Source organism: Ovis aries, chromosome 10 (assembly GCF_016772045.2).
Source record: "Ovis aries strain OAR_USU_Benz2616 breed Rambouillet chromosome 10, ARS-UI_Ramb_v3.0, whole genome shotgun sequence".
Taxonomy (NCBI): Eukaryota; Metazoa; Chordata; class Mammalia; order Artiodactyla; family Bovidae; genus Ovis; species Ovis aries.
Genome location: NC_056063.1, coordinates 75,847,595 through 75,870,550, shown reverse-complemented (window position 1 = coordinate 75,870,550; position 22,956 = coordinate 75,847,595). Strand labels below are relative to the sequence as shown.

The following is a 22,956-nucleotide window of genomic DNA, read 5'->3' as shown; positions in this document are numbered from 1 at the left end:
AGGATGCATGCCGGTTGTGTATTTACCACTGAGCTCCCAAAGGCAGATGTAGTGGAGTCAGAGAAAGTGATTTCATGAAGATATTTCTGTGACATTAAAGAATCCAAAAAAACGCTGATGTGAGAGCATTTTCCTGGGCTCACCAGCATTTCTTTACATACACATGACTCCTTTGGAAACAGGCTGGGGAGCAAGGCAGCTAGTTCTCTGGACCACGAGGCTCATTTTCCTTTCTCCACAGATGATGTGCAGATATGCTTGTCCCTGACCAAGCATATACAAATAGAATTCTTCCCGGGGCATGAACATTAGAACAGAATTAATTGCTCTGAATCCTCATGCAGAATTCTAAAGGGATTTCTATTCTTGTGGCGACATCACAATGCTACGTTTCTAGACGCTGCCAAAGAGCTGAGTGTGATTTCGCCTCTAACCCATCACGAGAGCCCTTGTGCAGCTGGTGAACACCACACGGGCTTTCTGATTTGTGCCCAAAGCAGGGCTTCTGAGAAGGAGAGGTTTTTCAGGGGACACTTTGGTGACAAGTGGGGTCCCAGGACAGTAGGCAAAACCTGAACTGTCATTTCGAGCCTGCCCTGAATCAGCCAACACATGGCAAACACCACAGGGCCTTTATGAAAATGTGACTTCAAATATTTTTCTTTCCTCCCCTCATTTCCTTAAGTACTCAGTTCACAAGGTGTGTGTGTAAGTGTTTATTTGGAAATGAAACCGCTTTTAAAGGGCTAAGTTGTTTAACATCAAGAACCCTGAAGATAGAACATAAAATATTCAGTATGAACTCATTCTATAGAACACCTTTATTTGATGACTTACTTGCTGATTACTCAATCTAAATACAATTTTAAAAACAGAAGTGACTGCATGTTTTAAATTTTTGGTAACCTCAAATGGGTACTTCTCCTCTTAAGGATTAAATGAAGTCAGTGTTAGCAAAGCAAACCATTTCTGCATTTAAAAAATTTACTTAGCTCTATGTCAGGAGCTCCTGCCACTCAAAGTGACCAATCAAAATTTGGGGATACATTAAGTTTTCATTTTTTTGTTGTTTTTACTGTGTATCATGAGAGAACCAGCAAATCTCCTTAGTCTGTTTCTGAATCTGGGTCTGTTTAGTTAGCAATAAGAACTCGGCCCTTTGATTAATTTCTAAAATACACAACAGCTCATATAGCTCAATGTCCAAAATGAAAAAAAACAAAAAAACAAGCAACCCAACTGAAAAGTGGGCAGAACACCTAAAAAGACATTTCTCCAAAGAAGAAATACAGATGGACAGCAGATGTGAAAAAATGCTCAACATCCCTAATTATTAAAAAAAAGCAAATCAAAACTATAACCAGGCATCATTTCACACAGGTCAGAAAGGCTATCATCAAAACATCTACAGGTAATGAATGCTGGGGAGGGTGTAGAGAAAGGGAACACTCCTACACAGGTGCTGGAATGTAAATCGGTGCGGCCGCTATGGAGAACAGCATGGAGGTTCCTTAAAAAAGTAAAAACAGAGCCACCATATGATCCAGCAATCCCACTCCTGGACATATACCTGGAGACAACTCTAATTCAAAAAGGTCCAGGCATGCCAATGTTCGCTGGAGCAATATTTACAGTAGCGAAGACACGGAAGCAACCTAGGTGTCCATCGAAAGACGAATGGATAAAGAAGATGGGTACACATATACAATGGAATACTACTCAGCCATAAAAAAGAATGAAACAATGCCATTTGCACCAACATGGATGGATCTAGAGATCACATATTAAGTGAAGTCAGTCAGAGGCAAATGTACGATATCACTTACATGTAGAATCTTTAAATAATGATACAAACGAACTTATTGACAAAACAGAAACAGACTCACAGACACAGGAAACAAATGTATGGTTACCAAAGGGGAAGGGGGAGGATAAATTAGGAGTACAGAATTAATAGATACACACCATTATACACAAAATAAACAAGGATTTACTGTATAGCACAAGGAACTATATTCAGTATCTTGTAATAACTTAAAATGGAAAAGAATCTGAAAAGGAATATATGTGTGTATACACACACACACACACATATAACCAAATCACTTTGCTGTACACCAGAAACGAACACAACATTGTAAATCAAAAATACTTCAATAAAAAAATAAAAAAGAACTCGGCCCTTTGGCTTGTGGACACTAATACAAGTTGATTAGTATCCAGCAAGGTGTGGCTTGGGGCCACACTCACGGGTGTGGACCAACTTGCTTACCATCTTCCTTCCTGGTTAATTGTAGGGACCATCCAAGTCACCAGCACTGGGTTTCTCAATGGCCAAGATACACTTACATTTGTTTCCTTTCTCAGACAAATTTCTCTAACAATTGTCTGCCCTATTTACCATACCATAGGCATAAATCTGTCCCCTGCAGGCTGAAAAACAGAGCTTACTCTCTTATTCTACAAGCCCACTAAATAGAAAATGCACCAAAAATAGGCTGTGATCAATACAAATAGGTCCAATGAAGACTGCTCCAGAAATAATTTCAATCAATTTCATACAATTGATTTGTTCTTTCAAGGAGCCCTTAATTTACTCAATCCCTGATTGAGTTGTTACATGAATCATGAAGGATTAACTATGAAGATAAAGGCAGATATTTCAATCAGGGAATACCCACGATGGCTTAATTAAAGAATTTTTGCATCTCACTTACAGAACAGTGCTACTTAAGTACAGCGTGGCATTTATTTAAAGTGTCCCAGAGGCAATTAAGCCCTTGATTAACAATAAAATTTTCTTCCTTAACTTCATTCTCAATTACCATGAAGCTCATTTCTCATTGCCGGGAACTTTCAACACGTGGTACCCAGTGGCTTTAACTTGCATGTGATTCCACATAAACCATCAAAAAGGGTGAGGAGGAACCAAGATACATAGGAACCAGCCTTTTCTAAAAGTTGGAAGTCTTGTTTGGCCACTTGCTCACTCGCTTCCCTCAGCTTGCAGCCTAGCCACGTCCATGTATCTGTGATGCCCCTACTTCGAGTTACAGTAGCAACAGGGGACGTGGTGACCAGGATGAAATTCCTCTGAGAGTTCAGCTTTTCTTGAACTAACAGCAGACTTGGATCTGGTGACACCGTAAGCGTGTCAAGTATCTCGCACACACAGGAAGTCCAATCAATAATAGCTCCTACTCAGACCTCCCTGGTGGTCCAGCGGTTAAGACTCCGTGCTTCCACTGCAGGGCAGATGGGTCAATCCCTGGTTGGGGAACTAGGATCTCATATGCCACAAGGCACAGCCAAAAGATAGAAAAGGAAAGAAAAAAAAAAAAAGCTACTACTGTTAAGGATAAGACACCCCTGTCTCTTCCCTGACCTCTGTGAGCTAGACACGTGGGTCTGGGATAGACTGTCGCCTAGGATTCTACACAGGCATGCCGCTCACACACCCACACAGGCAGATGTTGTGGGGCACTCTGTCACATCTGGGAAACACACCTGCCAGGGGCACTAGGGAGCCTGCCTCCACGCTAAGGGTCGGCAGCACAGAAGATAAAAAAGTCAGATTTATCTCTCCTTTCTGATGCCCCTCAAGTTTTCAGAACTCAATAGCTGGACAAGCTATATACACATTTGGACTTATCTGTGAATTTGTCATCGGCTCTACAAGAATGTTTCATGATTATGCACAATAATTTACATCTAAAAGAAAGAAAAATCAAAAGGATTTGGCCACTTTTTATTTTAATGCTAGTGACATATGGAATAAAAATTTATCTGATTCAACAAATAGATACTGGACACATAAGCCAGGCAGAGAAATTCAAAAGCAGAGGAGAGGATTGGCCTGGAAGACACCGAAGTCTAGCTGGGGAGTCTGGGATCTCCAAGGTAAGAGGGCAAATTCTGACACTAGTTGGAACAGTGGGAGGGGCGACTCTGAGAAGGCTTCTCAGAGGTGGTGACAACAAACGGGGCCTTGGAAGGGGGAGGACAAACTCCAGAAGCAAAAAGTGCCTTGTGGATGCAGTACGATGAGGAAGAATGAGACCACCTCCTCAAGGGTCACCAGTGACTTTCTTTCTTTGTAAACGCCATGCCTGCCTTTAATTCTTATCTGTTGCCCTCCTGCATGTGGGGGATGGATTTTCAGGTATAAACACCAGCTATTTGAAATACCAAGGCAGTGTGTCCTGTTTCCAATCCTGTACTCTGTCACAGATGGCGACCGAAACAGTGACAATATTCTAAAATTTTCTGACCTAAAACACTCCCTTTTTTACTCTCCGGTGAGATTTATTTATGCTTTAAAATCACCTTGGAATATATTGGACTTAAATATTAAGTAATAACTCTTAAACCGATAGGGTGTTCCTTTAAAATCAGAATCATGTTGAAAGGACCAGATTATATTTTGCATTATCTGAAGCTTATGAGAAAATTATTTGGGGGCTTCCTGTGGGCAAGGGACAGAATGTCTGACACAGATACAAAATGTTTAAATGAAAGGTACCACGATTCACACATACTAAGGAAAACAAACAAGTTCTCCATGGTAGACTTTGTTCCAGCTTTTTTCTTTTTAACATCTGTTGTGTCCTTTATTTGTATTATCTCACTTAATCCTTCCAAAAATCCTATGACATAGGTACTATTATTGCCATCTATTTTATATAAGGAAATAGGTTTATTTTATCCTGTAACCTTAAATTTTCAAACAGGCAGCAGTTGACACCATTATGCCACATTTCACAACTGATGCCAGTTTTTTCAGGGCATTGCACAAGCCAAAGAATATTAATTCACATCCATACTGGCTTCACGTTTAAAAAGAAAACTGAAATGGAGATTCAGGCAAAGAATGACAGTGAAGATATCTTTTTCTCCCCTTCAAAATTTCTCTGTGTGACAGTTCAGAATAGGACTCAACAAACTTTATCTGAAAAGGCCAGATAAATTATTTTAGCTTTGTGAGGTGAGAGATGAACTCAAGGGTATTTAACAGGGCCTTGTGTAACAAGAGGGAACCCAAATTTCCACACACTTGGTAATGACAAAATCCAAAATTAAATTGAGAACAATTTTTTAGTCATAAGGTTCTACCCGTGAGAATGGCACTCCTTTGCAGGGGGCGGGTGTGTGTGTGCGCACGCGCAGATATAGTCAACTGAAGTTCAAAGGCAATGTTCCCTCTTCTCAATTCATTCATCTGGAAAAACCATTCTTAGTTTGAAAGCTGAACAAAAATAGACAGCAGGCAGCAGGGCCCAACGACCCTGGTTTAGAATATTTCTCTGAGAGTTTAGCCATAGACAACCTCATATACCCTGGTGCGTGTGTGCTAAGTCACTTCAGTCGTGTCCGATTCTTTGTGACCCTATGGACTATAGCCTCTGTCCATGGGATTCTCCAGGCAAGAATACTGGAGTGGGTTGCCATGCCCCCCTCTGGGGGATCTTTCTGACCCAGGGATTGAATCTGGGTCTCTTACGTCTCCTGCACTGGCAGGTGGGTTCTTTACCACTAGCGCCACCTGGAAAGCCCCATATACCCTGGAAACTCAGAGTTTTGCAGACACAGGGCCCAAGGCACAGAGGAGTACTCAGCTCTAAATCACAGGCCAGGGTATCAGCCCTGGTTAGTATTATCCAGAGACATCAACAAGCAGAAAGCCTCCAGGGCCCCTGGCTCCCCTCCCATGGATTCTCATTTTTTAATATCACTTGTTAACTTGGGAGCTTTGAAGTCACTGCCACACCTACTAGGTTGTGCTGTAGTAAAGAGAAGTCAGTTTGTGTAAATCATAGATCAGTTTGGTGTATATTTTCCTATATTTGTGGCATTAAAAAGACTCAATTTCTCTTATCCCCCTTATCCTGACACCAATAAATCTCCTTTTTGGTAAAGTTTTAACAGATCAGTTTTGTGTTCCTAAGTGTATGCAGCATTTCACCCTCCTTTTAAATATAAACCCTAGAAACTTAGTCCTTTGTGGGTCCCCTGCTGTTTGTGCAACCACAGGGTAGGGGTAGGGGAGGAGGGGGGAAGGAGGTGAGGAGGAAAGATCCTGGCTTATAAAAGTCCAGAGTATTTGACTAAAAAAATGCAGAGCAGGGTAGAAGACACGAATCAGAAATCCCACAAACAGAGGAGGTTATTTTTTTTGAAAGGATTAAGGATTGTAGATTTGCACGCTTACTTAGACAGAATAAAACAATATTGTTAACTTTTTGCCTCGTTCAGTTTAGGTCTGAACAAGATAAAGGTCGGGCCCATTCAAAACTCCTATTATAATTATCTTCTTCCCTTTAAGATAATGGGACATTAGGTGAGAGATTTGGGGTTATACTCCACTCAGGAAACCACCATGGAGAAGAAAGTGGGGAACACACCCAGAACTCGAGGGGAGACTGACCTGGTACAGCTTTTCCCTGCCTTTCAAGGAGACAGACATTCTAGGTAAAGCTTGCTCGCCACTGAGAGCTAAATTCCAGTTCTAGCATCAAACCAGACATTTTGATTCCAGTTGTTCAGGACAAACAGGGAAATGCACGCAGCTAATTTATAAGTGTCCAAAGGAACATGAGCTGTTTCTTTTGAGAAGAGGAACCAGATTTTCCAAATTAGTCCAACTTCTAGTTGATAGGCTAAACGCCCATATATCTCCATCCAGAAGGAATAAGGGCTCCTGATGATTAATCATGCTTTCAGGAAGTAGTTAAACACCACTGTGTTGCACACTGGTAGTGCCCAAGATAAAAAGCCAGGGGAACAGGCAAAGGAGGAGAGGGAGGAAGTTAAGGCAGTAATTTTGACAATAAAGTGGAAAGGGCTTCAAGGGTTCAAATTACAACAGGGTCCGTTCAATTCAGCTTGAGCAGCCCTCCTTGTCTACACCAGTAAGTCTGTTGATGCGCCTGATACAGCCAACTCCCCAGGAATTAAAATTTCTTAAAGATTTTCTCTTTAACTATCCCTCCTGCACAGTATATCACTGGGACTACAAGGTGTTAAAGACTTAATCTAAATGACTGGCCACAATGATAAAGAAGAACAGGAGGTAATATCTGAGAGGGGGAAAGAGAGACAAAGAAATAACTTTAAGAACCACGATTTTAGGGAGTTGTGATTTTAGGAAGTTTTGCTTCCCAACCCAAGAAGCGAACCCGGGTCTCCTGTATTGCAGGTGTATTCCTTACCAACTGAGCTATCAGGGAAGCCCATACCTTGAATACAGTAGATGCTAATTAAACATATAAATGAGTAAAAAATGAATTTGTAAAAGCTCCAAATCTTAAACTAGCTTTATATAAATATCTGCCCCTTAATCACTTAATAGTGATAATAATTATTTGTAAAGAATTTTAAAAATTAGAAGAGCAAGTATAATTATATTGCTTCCCTACTAACCAATGTACTCCATTAATCATGCAAATGAAAACAGTGACTGACACAGTCAGGAAATTTCTAAAGAAGTCAATGTATTTTTAAATATCTTTGAGTGAAGTATAAAGTCCTGTAGAAACTGAAGGGTGGTGGGTGAGGGTGATAAATGCCTCTTTGACTACACACTGTGTTTTTATATTTTAGCTCTATTTTTAAACTCTCAAGATATTTATAGCACTGAGTTTATGGCTATGTTCTCAGAGATAAGGAACAGGGGGTACAAGTTTTATTTAAAACTCACTTAAAATAGCAAAATTATAAAACAGTGATTCATTATCATAATCCTCCTGTGGACATAGATCAAAACACACAGGAAACCGATTTCTCTCTGAAAAGTGAAGAGAGAAAAGACCTCTTTAAAACAATGTCCTATAATGTTGAAATCCTTAAAACAATTTGGTCTGAAAGATGTAGGCATCTTTACATAATATATTGCATCCAGAAAAGAGGGAAAACAAAGAAAAAAAGGAATAGATACTCCCAGCAAAAACAAAGCCCCAGCAGAATATACTGCAAAAATGCAAAGCTTCTGACACTGGTCATGCAAATATACATACACTTTCTGTGTTTGAAAATGCATCAACCCCTTAGACTCCAACAGAGAAGCAAGTGAGTGACAGGTTCTACTGAACAATCAAGTAGCGGTTCCTGAAATGCTAAAGCAATGTGAAACCATTTTGGGGTGGAGTTTGGGGTGGAGTTTCCTTTTTAGCTAGAAAACAAAGAAGTCAGAAGTGACAGCACAGGCCTTCTGAACATCAGGAGAGTCCGAGGCTCCCCCATGCCCATCACTCGGCATCACCACCATCTGTGTTTCCCTACACTCTGTACATTAGACACATCCATTACATGTCTCTCCTCCAGCCTTTTCCCACCTCACGGCCTCTATCTCTTCACACTTCTGAAACAAGTGCACAGCCTTCTCCATCACTCGTCACATTGAGAATTGCAATATTTCTGTTCTTTTGGTGAACTCATCAGTGGTTTGATGCTTTGAGGCATTCTTCCTTTTTTAAAAGCAAGCTAGAGAGGGACTTCCCTGGTGGTCCAGTGGTTAAGACTCCAAGCTCCAATGCAGGGGCTAGGGTTTGATCCCTGGTCAGGCAGCTAGATCTCACGTGCAGCAACTAAGATCGAAGATCCCATGGGCCACAACTAAGACCCTGAACAGCCAAATTAAGTGAAAGTCAAAGTCGCTCAGTCCTGTCCAACTCTTTGTGATCCCATGGACTGTACAGCCACAGAATTTTCCAGGCCAGAATACTGGAGTGGGTAGCCTTTCCCTTCTCCATGGAATCTTCCCAACCCAGGGATTGAACCCAGGTCTCCTGCATTGCAGATTCTTTACCAGCTGATACAAGCGAAGCCCAGGAAATTTAGTAATTAATTTGAAAAAGGCAAGCTAGAGAGTCATTTTTCCTGCTGTGAGGCTTTTTCATTTAAGTAAAGTCACTTTCAGTTTATAAAGAAAGCTTGCTAGCCCTATTTTGACCATGCCAATCCTTCTAACTTTTCTACCGACAATCATGTTTCTTTACAGAGTGTGACCTGCCTATATTGACAAAGTACAAGGTACAGAATCCTCGACGCCCCTCCCTGAAGCCCTCCAGTGAAGCTCTCTGGGTCCTGGCGGGCTCCCTCTCACACTCTGGTGCTGGGTGGACTCCCTCCCAGCCATGGATTCCACGGCCCTCCCCTCCATGGGGTCTGCCCCTTGGTGTCCTGAAGAAGCATCTGGGGCTAGAATGCTGATCCCCGGGGCCTCTGGGGCCCTTGTGCACCACTCTCAGAGGCAGCCCTGATCCTGAGTCTCACTGTCTCCACTTGGAAGGAACCTACCTCGGCTCTCCTCTTAGGCCAGTTCAGCCAGGCCTAAGGAAAGACGAAGGGCAAGCATCAGTACTTGAGGCAGCTGTCCCGGGTTCTGATTAGCAAAGAGGTCAGTAAGGCGGCCAAATGCTTTCTGCCCAGTCTTGATCAGTAATGGGGCTGTCCCTGCTAAGGCCCGTTTTCTGTGCCTCCTGCCTGCCACTGGGCCTGCCACCCTGTCCTTGCAGTTGTAGGCTATGGTGGTAATCATTTCATGGACTGTAATCCGTCAGGCTCCTCTGTCCATGGAATTCTCCAGGCAAGAATACTGGAGTGGGTTGCCCTTCCGTTCTCCAGGGGATGAAACCTGGGGTCTCCTGCACTGCAGTCAGATTCTTTACCATCTGAGCCACCGGGGAAGCCTATTTCTACCACATCTGCTAGGCAAATTATAAAAGGCAAACTCAGATGCTGAACAAAGTCCATTAACACAGGAATGAAAGGCCTTGGCCACCCACTTGAGAGGCTGGTTTCCTGAGCAACCGCAGGTGCACCCTGCGATCCATGGCCAAGGTGACAAGCTTTGGAAAGATGGGCCTTACAGCACCTGCCGTCTCCAGCCAGGGGCTGGTCTGGGAACAGCACTAAGAGCGTAGCACAGCACTGACTGGGGGTGCAGTCAGGACAGCCACAAGCTTGAAATTCAAGAATGGGCTGAAAGTGGCCCAGGGTGCAGCGCTCCTCTTCCTCTATTCCTATTCTGTATCCAGGCTTCCTCAGTGGCTCAGCGGGAAAGAATCCACCTGCACAGCAGGGGCCACTGGAGACACAGGTTCCATCCCTGGGTCAGGAAGATCGTCTGGAGGAGGGCATGGCAACCCACTCCAGTATTCTTGCCTAGAGAATCCCATGGACAGAGGAGCCTGACAGACTACAGTCCATGGAGTCGCAAAGAGTCAGACACAACTGAAGCAGCTTAGCACGCATGCAAACTGTATCCACAGTCGAAAATCTCACTTGGTTAATTGACAGAGAAAGAAAAAGAACCTGTCAACAACTCTTAAGTTCCCCACCTTTGGGCCAAAGGCCATCTGTAATTTCTCTGGTCCTCTCTGGGGGAGGGAAGGAGTGAGGATATACCAGCTGGCCCCTCTTCCCATCTACATACATTTCCAAAGCCCATCAAACTCTGAAGATATTCAGCCCCAAACTGACCAAGGTGTCCAAAAGTACACACCTTACCAGATGGAACTATGCCTCAGAGAGACACTGATGGCCAGCACCACCAACCTCCACTTCCGGTGTCTTTTCCTTAAGCCTAAGTGATACTCAAGCAGATGACTGACAAAGGAGTCTAATCTGAAAGGTCGTGGAAGAAAGATTCAGTAACTGACTTGTAAGTGGAGGCCTTTTTGGCTAAGATCATACATGATATATAAGATATAAGATTATATATATATATATAAGATATACATATATATGTGTGTGTATATAAGATATATCCATGATTTCCTTAGAAACAGCAGAGTACATCTGCAAGTCACCAACAGTGCGTAAGGAACACTGTAGCATGCAGAAACACCCTCCCCCACTTAGGGCTCACACGTTTAAAAGACAGGAGAAATCAAGCAGAAACCTTCTCAGTGCTACTTGTTCTGAACTTATGATGAGAGAGAACTTTCAATGCAGTCCTTTATCCTAATCTACAGGAAGAAGACAATTGGATGGCCCTTACCACTATGCTCTCTCAAGCTCTAAAATAACAAGGCCCCATAGAACTTCCAGTTCCATCACCTCATGGCAAATAGATGGAGATAAAGTGGAAACAGATTTTATTTTCTTGGACTTCAAAATCACTGCGGATGGTGACTGCAGCCACAAAATTAAAAGACACTTGCTCCTTGGAAGAAAAACTATGACAGACCTCACTACTGCTGCTGCTAAGTCACTTCAGTTGTGTCCGACTCTGTGCAAACCCATAGACGGCAGCCCACCAGGCTCCCCCATCCCTGGGATTCTCCAGGCAAGAACACTGGAGTGGGTTGCCATTTCCTTCTCCAATGCAGGAAAGTGAAAAAGTGAAAGTGAAGTCGCTCAGTCGTGTCTGACTCTTAGCGACCCCATGGACTGCAGCCTACCAGGCTCCTCTGTCCATGGGATTTTCCAGGCAAGAGTACTGGATTGGGGTGCCATTGCCTTCTCCGGACAAACCTCACTAGACAGCATATTAAAAAGAAGATTCATTACTTTGCCAACAAAGGTCTGTCTAGTCAAAGCTATGGTTTTTCCAGTAGTCATGTATGGATGTGAGAGTCAGACCATAAAGAAGGCTGAGCATCAAAGAACTGATGCTTTCGAACTGGTACTTTCGAACTATGGAGGACTCTTGAGAGTCCCTTGGACAGCAAAAAGATCAAACCAGTCAATTCTAAAGAAAATCAACCCTGAACATCCACTGGAAGGACGGATGCTGAAGCTGAAGCTTCACTACCTTGGCCACCTGATGTGAAGAGCTGACTCACTGGAAAAGACCCTGATGCTGGGGAAGATTGAGGGCAGGAGATGAAGGGGACGACAGAGGATGAGACGGTTGGATGGCATCACTGACACAAGTTTGAACAAACTCTGGGAGATGGTGAAGGACCGGAAAGCCTGGTGTGCTCCAGTCCATGGGGTCTCAAAGACTGGGACAAGACTTAGCAACTGAACAACAACAACATAGAACTTCCAGAACACACTTTTCCAGAAAGTTTTCAGCATTACAAAGCAGAAGCAACAACTGTCTTGGATATTAAAAAAAAAAAAAAACCCCAAAACTGCTATTTTAAATTAATACATATTAAGAAAGACCCATATTATACTGAATGGGTTTTTAGAAACACTCACCAAACACAGTAAAAGCAGTATAATGGGATCTGTAATATTACTTCTAACATTCTCTGTAAATAAAGACCAAAAGGTATCATTTTCTGTGAGATCTATTATAAGGTAAAAGGACAATTTTCTTCCAGAAGCACTTTGTGCAGTTAGCTGTGGGAGAGAGAACTGGGGGGGTTTTCAAGCCTCGATCTGTTACCAAGCCTGTGTTTCAGAGGAAACGATTCAGTTGCTCAGTGGCCTACTCCTGTTACTTTCTGGATCCCAGATCTGACCCGAGAGTGGCAGAGGCTGAAATGCACTTCTGTTGACTCTTTTTTTCCACTTGGTTTCAGAAGACAAGGTTTAAGGTGCCCAGATGACCACAATCCTCCCATTTTACAAGTGACCTTCCACCCACCTGCCCTCTGATGATAAGACCTTTATCTGAAAAGAAGCTATAGCCCTGGAAGAAATGTGGCTTGGTTTTGGTAAGAAATTAAGGCTGTGGCCTCTTTCTTCTCAGCAATCACCATGCTGATTTTGGAAAATTTCTACTGTACAGAAATATTTCAAACACTGTATCTGCAATTATGCTTCAAATAAGCAAATGAGGTGGGTATTCCCTGGATCCGAAAAATCTTGGCAGTCTTTTCCACTGAATGAAGTTCTCAGTATCATCCCTGTTCTCTATCTGGTAGGGGCATCAAGAGGGAATGAGCAGGTAATTTCCTGGCTCCTGAGTGTGCATGATGCGAATGGGATGCTGATGCCTGAGGCCCTGTGGATACCTCAGTGTCCCCTATTTCTGGGGAATTAGGAGTGAGATTTGCTGACGATTCCACATGGGACAAGCCCCGTGCTAGCCACTTTACCATATGCAGAGAACTTGGTTCATGCACCAAGCCCTGAGCTCCTGCCTTTCAGGGGAGGTAAAGTAAGTGACAGCTTGTGTTCTTTCCATGAACCATTCTGCCTCTATGGCTCGCTTGAATTTCAAATCTGGAGAAATCCATCAGTCAAGCAATGTCAGCATTCCAAGAGCTATGGTCAGGCTCGAGTAACCTATTCATAGACAGGCTGGTGGCTCAAACAGTAAAGAATCCACCTGCAATGCAGGAGACCTGGGTTCAATCCCTGGGTAGGGAAGATTCCCCTGGAGGAGGGCACAGCAACCCACCCCAGTATTATTGCCTAGAGAATCCCTGTGGACAGAGGAGCCTGGCAGGCTGCAGTCCATGGGGTCGCAAAGAGTCAGACACAACTGAGCTACTACGCACAGCACACAGCACAGACAGGCTTCAGAAAGAACACAGCCACCTTCACAAGGAGTGTAGGGTTATGACAAAGAAAAACTAGGACACGTAAGGGTTTCCAGTATTTGTAATAATCACTGTAGATATAAATAAAAAACCAATTACACTGATAATTATAATAATGTTGATACAGTTCTATGAGTCAGCAGTTTAATAAACATGTGATGAATGAACAGGTTTGTCTTTGGGTTCTTAATCTGGGAACAATACCAAAAAAAAAAAAAACCCACAAACGAGAGGGAGCTAACATCTTACTCATTTCAAAACAACAATTTTTGGACTTCCCTGGTTGTCCAGTGGTTAAGATTTCATGCTTCCAATGCAGGGGGCACGGGTTCGAACCCTGACTGGGAACTAAGAGCTCACATGTCACGTGGTGTGGCCAAAACAAAACAAACCCCAGATAACAATTTTAAAAACTTTTATGATTGGCTATTAACCATTAGCAGTATTGCCGCAATGATCATGAAACATACTCTAAAATTAGTTCTGAAATCTTGCCTTCTTTACATAAGCATATCTCACACATAAATTCATTAAAATAAGCCCAACTATCCCATTTTCAAATGGAAAACCAAAAAACCAAGCAATTGTACCCCCCAGACCCCAGACTCTCTCCTTATGTCAGGACTTAAGTCAGGACCTGTTGCCTTCATGAGCATGTGCAGTGGCTGAATTAACAGGACAGGAAGCTGCAGCCCTAAGAACCGGCCCAGTGTACCTAGTGAGTAAACCACAAAGGAGAGGGGATTTAAACCATCACAACGATGCTCCCCTGGGAGCCGTTCCGGTCCATCAGAACCCAAATTCTAACGTTTCAGTGGCGCTTTAAATGCAGGCACACCTAACAGACTTTGCATTTGCAATAAAGAAAATTGTATACCTTTCCAAAATCAGCTCATAAAACACAGTAAATACCTGATTACGTTTCTAACTAAGTGCTTTAAATACATCCTAACCTGTTTCTGGGTTACAGCAGCCAAAAGAATGACTACCCGCCCCTGGGTTTCTACAGTACAGTACTCAAAGGTCCCCTTGCAGCTCTGACGGCCTCTTGCAAACAAAGCTGGTAAATAAAAGAGAGCGGATGACAAAAGAATCCAGTTTCCTACCTGATCCTGACCAGCCAGCCCAGGGCAAAACTTCAACTCTCCCAGAGCAGCCTCGGGGAAAGCAAGCACTGGTCGCCCTTACTTGCCTCTTTTCTTGCTTTTGTTTCCTTTGAGAGTCATGCCTGCAACTTCCCCAGGATGTGAGTTTCTGAGTCAGAGGCAGATCCAGTGCCTCTAGAAGAGTTCACCATGGTAAAGCACCATTGTACTTACTGTTAGTTCTCTCCTTCTCTTATGTCAAGATTTCTTTCTGCCACCAACCTGAGAGCGGGCTCTTCGCTGAGCCAAGATCTCAGATACTGGTCATGTTGAAAGGCTGGCCCTGCTCGACAAAGATTAGCGAGCTGTCTGCAGCAGCCCCTTCTCTTCACCATAGCCAAGTAGGCCCGATAAATGCTAATACTCAGCATGACGCATCAAGAACTTTAAGCCTCCGCAATGGCTAAGCAGAAAGTATCACAAATTTACTGAAATTATCTGTGGCACAAAAGAAAAGAGAAGGAATTAATCAAAGTCTCTCTCTTAATGCAATGCTTGATTGAACTACCCCAATCCCTTTTTAAATAGGATACTGGTGGCAAGTGACCCTGATGGCAGGCCCTAGTGAGACACACAAGGAACACTTGTTCCATTTTTTTCTTTTATGACCTCATTAAGGAGGATTTTGAAGATTGTTCCTGAATATGAGAACAAAGTGTCTTAAGACATCTCTGCTTTTTGTGTCTTTTAGCCTTTTACTGCTGGGATGGCCTTTAGGTCTGTGTTTATAACTAGGTACACTTATGCTCATACTCATCTCCCCCTCCTAAAACAAGAATCAAGTGAGAGGATCTGGAGGAAAGGAGTTAGAGCTGTACACCTCTAGATGCAGAGATGCACTAGTTTCTTACACCAGAAAGTTTTGCCAAGACCAACTTGGGATCCACTCTTTTTTCATCTCCTGCGAGTTGGAGCTGCCATTAATTAGCCCTGGCGGCTGTTCGGAGGCTCTTATCAAGGGAGGGCTCAGACTGCCAAATCTGCTGGTGTGAAAATAGTCCACCGCCAGCAACATTTTTTCTGTGTGTTTGTTGACTCCGCGCTTCGCTTTAATATGGAAGATTATATTTTAAGATCAGAAACAAACAAACAGATTTACAACCGAAGGCTTGAAAGGCAAACAGCAAAAAAGCCAGCCAAGGACCGAGCCTAAGTGTAGTATTTTTATTGACTTCTTAGAAACCAAATAACCTGGCATATTAGTGTGTGCATTCTGCAACAGACATTCAGCCCCATTGTACTACTTAGAAGAGAATAAAAAGAAACCCTACTGTTTGAAACCCAGCGGAACATCCCCACAACAGGGCACAACTGTTCCCTCATGCATGAATGGGAAGGAGATGAAAGAAAAGATGGACTTCTGAGGTACAGCAAAAAACAAAGACAACAAAAGTGCTGATCATGAGGGAATGACACAACTCAGTACAGCGAAAAGGATGAGAGAAAGGAGCTCGGACAATGGCGAGGACAGCGAAGTGACACGCGGGAGAATTGAAAAATCTACAGAAGTGTCTCTTCTCTCCACCCTTGATGAAAAACAATTAAATGTTGGTACATCTGTCATAGAAAAGATCACTGAAACCTGTTACCATCATTATGTACGGTACACTCAACTGCCCAAACTGTAACTCTCCAATTAAACGCCGCCACCTCTGCTTCTCAGCCTTGCTAAAATGAAAAGTGTTTACTTCTACGATGCTTCACAACATCTGAATATGTTGAAACAGATGATAAAGGCTGAGGGGTACTGAAAATGTGTATCTATGCATGTATGTGTGCACAGAGGTTTAAAATACTCTATGTAAAAGGTGGGCTTCAGGAATTGGTATATAAACTCAGCTTTTGTTTGTAAAATACTCTCTCCTTGACTCACGTTATAGAGATATTTGCTCTAAATTTTGCATTGGTTTTCATCCAATAGCAGCTCCAAATATTTTGGCATTAAGTTTGTTTGTTCTCAAACCCCACTACCAAGAAGATATTGTTTGCAAACGCCTAATATGGATGAAGCTCACAATCGAATGCTACTTTTAGGTAAACGCTGTCATTTGTAATGGGATGGGAATAATTACTTTGGAATGTTTCTGTTTTTCTTAAGAAACAGAGGCATGCCTGTCCACACTTCACTCATGTTGAGCCCTCCTAATAAAGTGTTCAGTGAAAAAATCCTATCAACCAAATACATTATCAATTTTAAAAAACACCATATGAAATCCTCACACGATGCTTATTGCTCCAGAAGTCCACCAGCCTGGGAAGTCACACTGCTTTTAAGTGAGCTCCTGAGCGTTACTTCTTGCTTGATAACGTGCAGCCCCTCACGAAACCCCAAAAGCAGTTATTGACCCTGTCAGGATGCCTGATTAATGGACAAACGTAGTAACTGATTAGCAAAGAAGTGTGAATTAAAAGGGGGCACAGCATCAATAACCAGCTTCTAACAAAAGTGGTTGACGTAAAATGTAAAACAAGAGCCCGCGGCTATATCTCATCAAAGGCACGCTTTCCTTACAAAGGGGAGAGACCGGGAAATAAACAGGCCTAGTGTCCTGAGCCCTGTGAGTCTTTAACCCTTCCTCTTGGTAAGGGTCCTGTGTGGAGTCAGCAAGCAGGTTGGGAACTGCCTGTCCATCCACTTGCAGTCCACTTTCAGATGTCGAGCAGATGAGCCACTTAACTGTTCCCATTGTCCCAAGACTTAAGAAAAAGCACGTAAGAAGTCCTATTCTCTCTTCATTTTGTTTACTGCGACCTCTCTTCACTTATGTCCTCATCGAAAAATAAATTCTGCTTGCTCAGGGGCCCCTGGAGAGACAGGCAACATTACTCTCTAGAATGTTGCTTCCATCTGCTTCTGAGCATGAAAAATAAATTTATTCAGTCAATCAGTCAGTCATCCAGCACCTGGTACAGGCCAGTCATTCCTCTGAGCTGGGCGATACAGAGATGAATAAGGTTCACAGCAAGCTGAGTGAATGCAGACCCTGCTCCTGCTTAAAACACACAGGAATATTGCAGAATCTAAAGCAAAAGTTAAAGGGAACGCGCTGGCGGTCCATTGGTTAGGACTCGGTGCTTTTACTGCTGTGGCCTCGGTTCAATCCCCGGTTGAAGAGCTAAGATCCCACAAGCTAAGAGGCACGGCCAAGAATAAATATATACATAAAATAAAGCAAAGGTTTAATACATATCTCAGCTTGAAACAGAAAGGAAATCTTCAAGTGGTGAAACAAAGCAAGAATTTCAGAGCTGGAGTTCCTAGAGCTGATGCCAAGTCTACAGAGGGGCATCAGCCCTGGAACAAAGACTAGGGGCTGGAGTGTCAACACCCTTGTGGGACAGAAGACACCAACTTGGGCTTGTGCAAGGTGAGGGAACTGGACAAACTGGACCCCTTTAAAAGCAATCTAATCCACAAATAGGGAACTAGAACCTAGACAGCATATTAAAAAGCAGAGATATTACTTTGCCGACAAAAGTCTGTATAGTCAAAGCTATGGTTTTTCCAGTAGTCATGTATGGATGTGACAGTTGGACCACAAAGAAAGCTGAATGCCAAAGAATTGATGCTTTTGAACTATGGTGTTGGAAAAGACGCTTGAGAGTCCCTTGGACAGCAAGATGATCCAAGTAGACAATCCTAAAGGAAATCAGTCCTGAAATTTATTGGAAGGACTGATGCTGAAGCTGAAACTCCAATACTTTGGCCACCTGATGCAAAGAACTGAATCATTGGAAAAGACCCTGTTGCTGGGAAAGATTGAAGGCAGGAGGAGAGGGGAATAACAGAGGATGAGATGGTTGGATGGCATCACCGATTCGTTGGACATGAGTTTGAGCACACTCCGGGAGATAGTGAAGGACAGAGAAGCCTGACATGCTGCAGACCATGAGATCGCAAAGAGTTAGATACAACCGAGCAACTGAACTGAGAAGAACAATGTCCAGAAAGAAACAGCAAGATGGTCGGAGGTCTGGCTTGGGCTGTATGAAAATAAATAAAGCTTTTTATATGAGTCATTAAAACCACAAGCCTGTGTTAACAGCAAGTACAGGCATGAAGTTTATACCACCTGGATGGGTTTGAAGTCACAGACAGAGAAATTAAAATTAAAAACTTGAGTTTAAGACTCTAAAAAAACTGAGCTTTAGTCTGCAGAAAAGAAATGCAAAGCAGTGCTGCAAGAATGTATCCACAGTCCAGGGTACATGAACCTCCAGAGGTGAAAACAACCCCTTCTAAAGATGAGCTCACAACAGAATCCCAACCATGGAAGGAAACAACCCACCAGGAGGGAGACTCACTAAGCACACCAGTACTTTGGCCACCTCATGCGAAGAGTTGACTCACTGGAAAAGACTCTGATGCTGGGAGGGATTGGGGGCAGGAGGAGAAGGGGACGACAGAGGATGAGATGGCTGGATGGCATCATCAACTCGATGGACGTGGGTCTGAGTGAACTCTGGGAGTTAGTGATGGACAGGGAGGCCTGATGTGCTGCGATTCATGGGGTTGCAGAGTCGGACACTACTGAGCGACTGAACTGAACTGAACTGAAGGGTGAATAGGTATCTGGCGAGAGTCCCTTGGACTGCAAGGAGATCCAACCAGTCTATCCTAGAGGAAATCAGTCCTAAATATTTGTTGGAAGGACTGATGCTGAAGCTGAAACTCCAATACTTTGGCCACCTGATGTGAAGAACTGACTCATTGGAAAAGACCCCGATGCTGGAAAAGGTTGAAGAGGGGAGGAGAAGGGGACAACAGAGGATGAGATGGTTGGATGGCATCACCTACGAGATGGACATGAGTTTCAGAAGGCTCTGGGAGTTGGTGATAGACAGGGAAGCCTGGTGTGCTGAAGTCCATGGGGTTGCAAAGAGTTGGACACGACTGAGAGACTGAACTGGACTGAACTAGAAATGAGTGAAAAACCTCAGTAGGAATATGAAATATATATCTGAAGTTATTAAAAGTGACACAGGAAGGAAGAGTAACCATTGAAAGATTGGGACAGTATTGGAAATAAAAATTAATTCGAAAGAATCAAATTTAGCATTTTTGAAAGGGAAAAAATATAGTCACAAAATGAATAAGTAAAACAGTAGGTTAGATATGCCTGAAAAAAGAATCAGTGAGTTCCGAGGTCACTTAACAGTACATGAAAGAACAGCGTAGGAAAAGGGCAATGAAAGGGACCAGGGAAACCGGCAGACTTTAAACAAGCAACATGCCTGGGAAGATAACCCCCTCCTTTACCTCTCTCTCCTGCCTGGGTAAACAGTCACAAATTCCCTCAAGTCCTGTGTTGACTTCGTAAGTCTCAATGACAAAGATCACTGACAAAAATGTGGTGCAGTGTAAATAATAACAGCTTTATTATTCCCCCAGCTCCACTGGGGCAGAGAAAAGCAGCAGACGGTCCCCGGAAAGAACAAATGTTAGTACTGCCCAGTCCAGAATGCAACCCGCCACATTGCTCTGGGCCTCTGGAGGGGAAAAGGAGAAACACTGTCCAATCTCAAGTTTCTTAAAACCAAACACACAAAGAAAAACCCAAGCCACCAATTTAGAGATAGTTAAGAATGAAGTCAGTTACAGAAATGCAGTAAGGCTCTCTCCTCCAACTAGATCTTTCATCTTCATTTCTTTTTTTTTGTTTGTTTGTTTTTTTTTTTTTTTGCATTTTCTTTTTTTTTTTTCTAGATATTCTTTTTTTTTTTTAATTTTAAAATCTTTAATTCTTACATGCATTCCCAAACATGAACCCCCTCCCACCTCCCTCCCCATAACATCTTTCTGGGTCATCCCCATGCACCAGCCCCAAGCATGCTGCATCCTGCGTCAGACATAGACTGGCGATTCAATTCACATGATAGTATACATGTTAGGATGTCATTCTCCCAAATCATCCCACCCTCTCCCTCTCCCTCTGAGTCCAAAAGTCCGTTATACACATCTGTGTCTCTTTCCCTGTCTTGCATACAGGGTCGTCACTGCCATCTTCCTAAATTCCATATATATGTGTTAGTATACTGTATTGGTGTTTTTCTTTCTGGCTTACTTCACTCTGTATAATTGGCTCCAGTTTCATCCATCTCATCAGAACTGATTCAAATGAATTCTTTTTAATGGCTGAGTAATACTCCATTGTGTATATGTACCACAGCTTTCTTATCCATTCATCTGCTGATGGACATCTAGGTTGTTTCCATGTCCTGGCTATTATAAACAGTGCTGCGATGAACATTGGGGTACATGTGTCTCTTTCAATTCTGGTTTCCTCGGTGTGTATGCCCAGAAGTGGGATTGCTGGGTCATAAGGTAGTTCTATTTGCAATTTTTTTAAGGAATCTCCACACTGTTCTCCATAGTGGCTGTACTAGTTTGCATTCCCACCAACAGTGTAGGAGGGTTCCCTTTTCTCCACACCCTCTCCAGCATTTATTGCTTGCAGATTTTTGGATCGCAGCCATTCTGACTGGTGTGAAGTGGTACCTCATTGTGGTTTTGATTTGCATTTCTCTGATAATGAGTGATGTTGAGCATCTTTTCATGTGTTTGTTAGCCATCCGTATGTCTTCTTTGGAGAAATGTCTATTTAGTTCTTTGGCCCATTTTTTGATTGGGTCGTTTATTTTCTGGAGTTGAGCTGCAGAAGTTGCTTGTATATTTTTGAGATTAGTTGTTTGTCAGTTGCTTCATTTGCTATTATTTTCTCCCATTCAGATGGCTGTCTTTTCACCTTGCTTATATTTTCCTTTGTTGTGCAGAAGCTTTTAATTTTAATTAGATCCCATTTGTTTATTTTTGCTTTTATTTCCAGCATTCTGGGAGGTGGATCATAGAGGATCCTGCTGTGATTTATGTCTGAGAGTGTTTTGCCTATGTTCTCCTCTAGGAGTTTTATAGTTTCTGATCTTACATTTAGATCTTTAATCCATTTTGAGTTTATTTTTGTGTGCGGTGTTCGAAAGTGATCTAGTTTCATTCTTTTACAAGTGGTTGACCAGTTTTCCCAGTACCACTTGTTAAAGAGATTGTCTTTACTCCATTGTATATTCTTGCCTCCTTTGTCAAAGATAAGGTGTCCATATGTGTGTGGATTTTTCTCTGGGCTTTCTATTTTGTTCCATTGATCTATATGTCTGTCTTTGTGCCAGTACCATACTGTCTTGATGACTGTGGCTTTGTAGTAGAGTCTGAAGTCAGGCAAGTTGATTCCTCCAGTTCCATTCTTCTTTCTCAAGATTGCTTTGGCTATTCGAGGTTTTTGTATTTCCATACAAAGCTTGAGATTATTTGTTCTAGTTCTGTGAAAAATGTGGCTGGTAGCTTGATAGGGATTGCATTGAATTTGTAAATTGCTTTGGTCATCTTCATTTCGTACAGGTGCTCATCTGCATTTCCTTTTTATTGAAAGAACATACACATAAAAGCCTACTGATAAACTCCTACCTCTCGTTAAGAGTTTGGAATTGCGGCAATTTCTAGGAGTTAACAATTTATAAGAGGTTGTGATCTTTCCAAAAAGAGAACAGTCAAGCTGAGAAGTTGAGGAGAAATGTGGGAAGAGAGAAAATAAACTTTTCAACTACAGAATTTTCGGAACAGACACTGGAGTGAAGGGCATGGAAATTTTCTTGAACACCTGTTCTTGCTAGGAATTTTTTTTTTTTTTTGCATGCTCTTGCATGAGACAGAAAAGGAAAAAAATACAAGGTAAAAGGAAGCAAATGGATTCCCCATTGGCCAGGAAATAGAGGATGGTTTTCACATCAGAGAGAAATACAGTGGGCAGACAATGATAACATCCACTGTATTTGCTAGCGGTGCTGTGCACTATGAGAGAAGTTGCCTCAGTTGTGTCTACTCTTTGCGACCCAGGGACTATAGGCCACGAGGCTCCTCTGTCCATGGGATTCTCCAGGCAAGAATACTGGAGTGGGTTGCCATGCCCCCTCCTGGGGATCTTCCCGATCCAGGGATCGAACCCACGTCTCTTATATCGCCTGCATTGGCAGGCAGGTTCTTTATTACTAGCGCCACCTAGGAAGCCTAGGGCTGTGATAACAAAGTTCTACAAACTAAATGGCTTACACATTTCTGGAGACCAGAAGTCTGCAATCAAGGAGGGAGGGACCTGTTCCAGCCTCTCTCCTTGGTATGTAGATGGCCATCTTCTGTCCGTCTCTCTTAGTTAAGTTAACCACCTTAACTTATTTCATCCACAACAACCATACTTTCAAATAAAGTCACATTCTGAGTCCTGCGACCTCAATATATGCATTTTGGAGAGGAACACAATTCAGCTCATAACAACAACTTTATTTTTTGGGTTCTTACTGGGTGCCAGGCACTGCACGAT

At 42.8% G+C, this 22,956-nt stretch overlaps 1 protein-coding gene across 14 annotated transcripts in view; it reads right to left on the bottom strand.

Annotated features, from left to right (window-relative positions):
• Positions 1 to 22,956, bottom strand: part of CLYBL (citramalyl-CoA lyase) — a 241,165-nt gene that overhangs the window by 137,089 nt on the left and 81,120 nt on the right. The gene's annotated exons all lie outside the window — the stretch shown is intronic.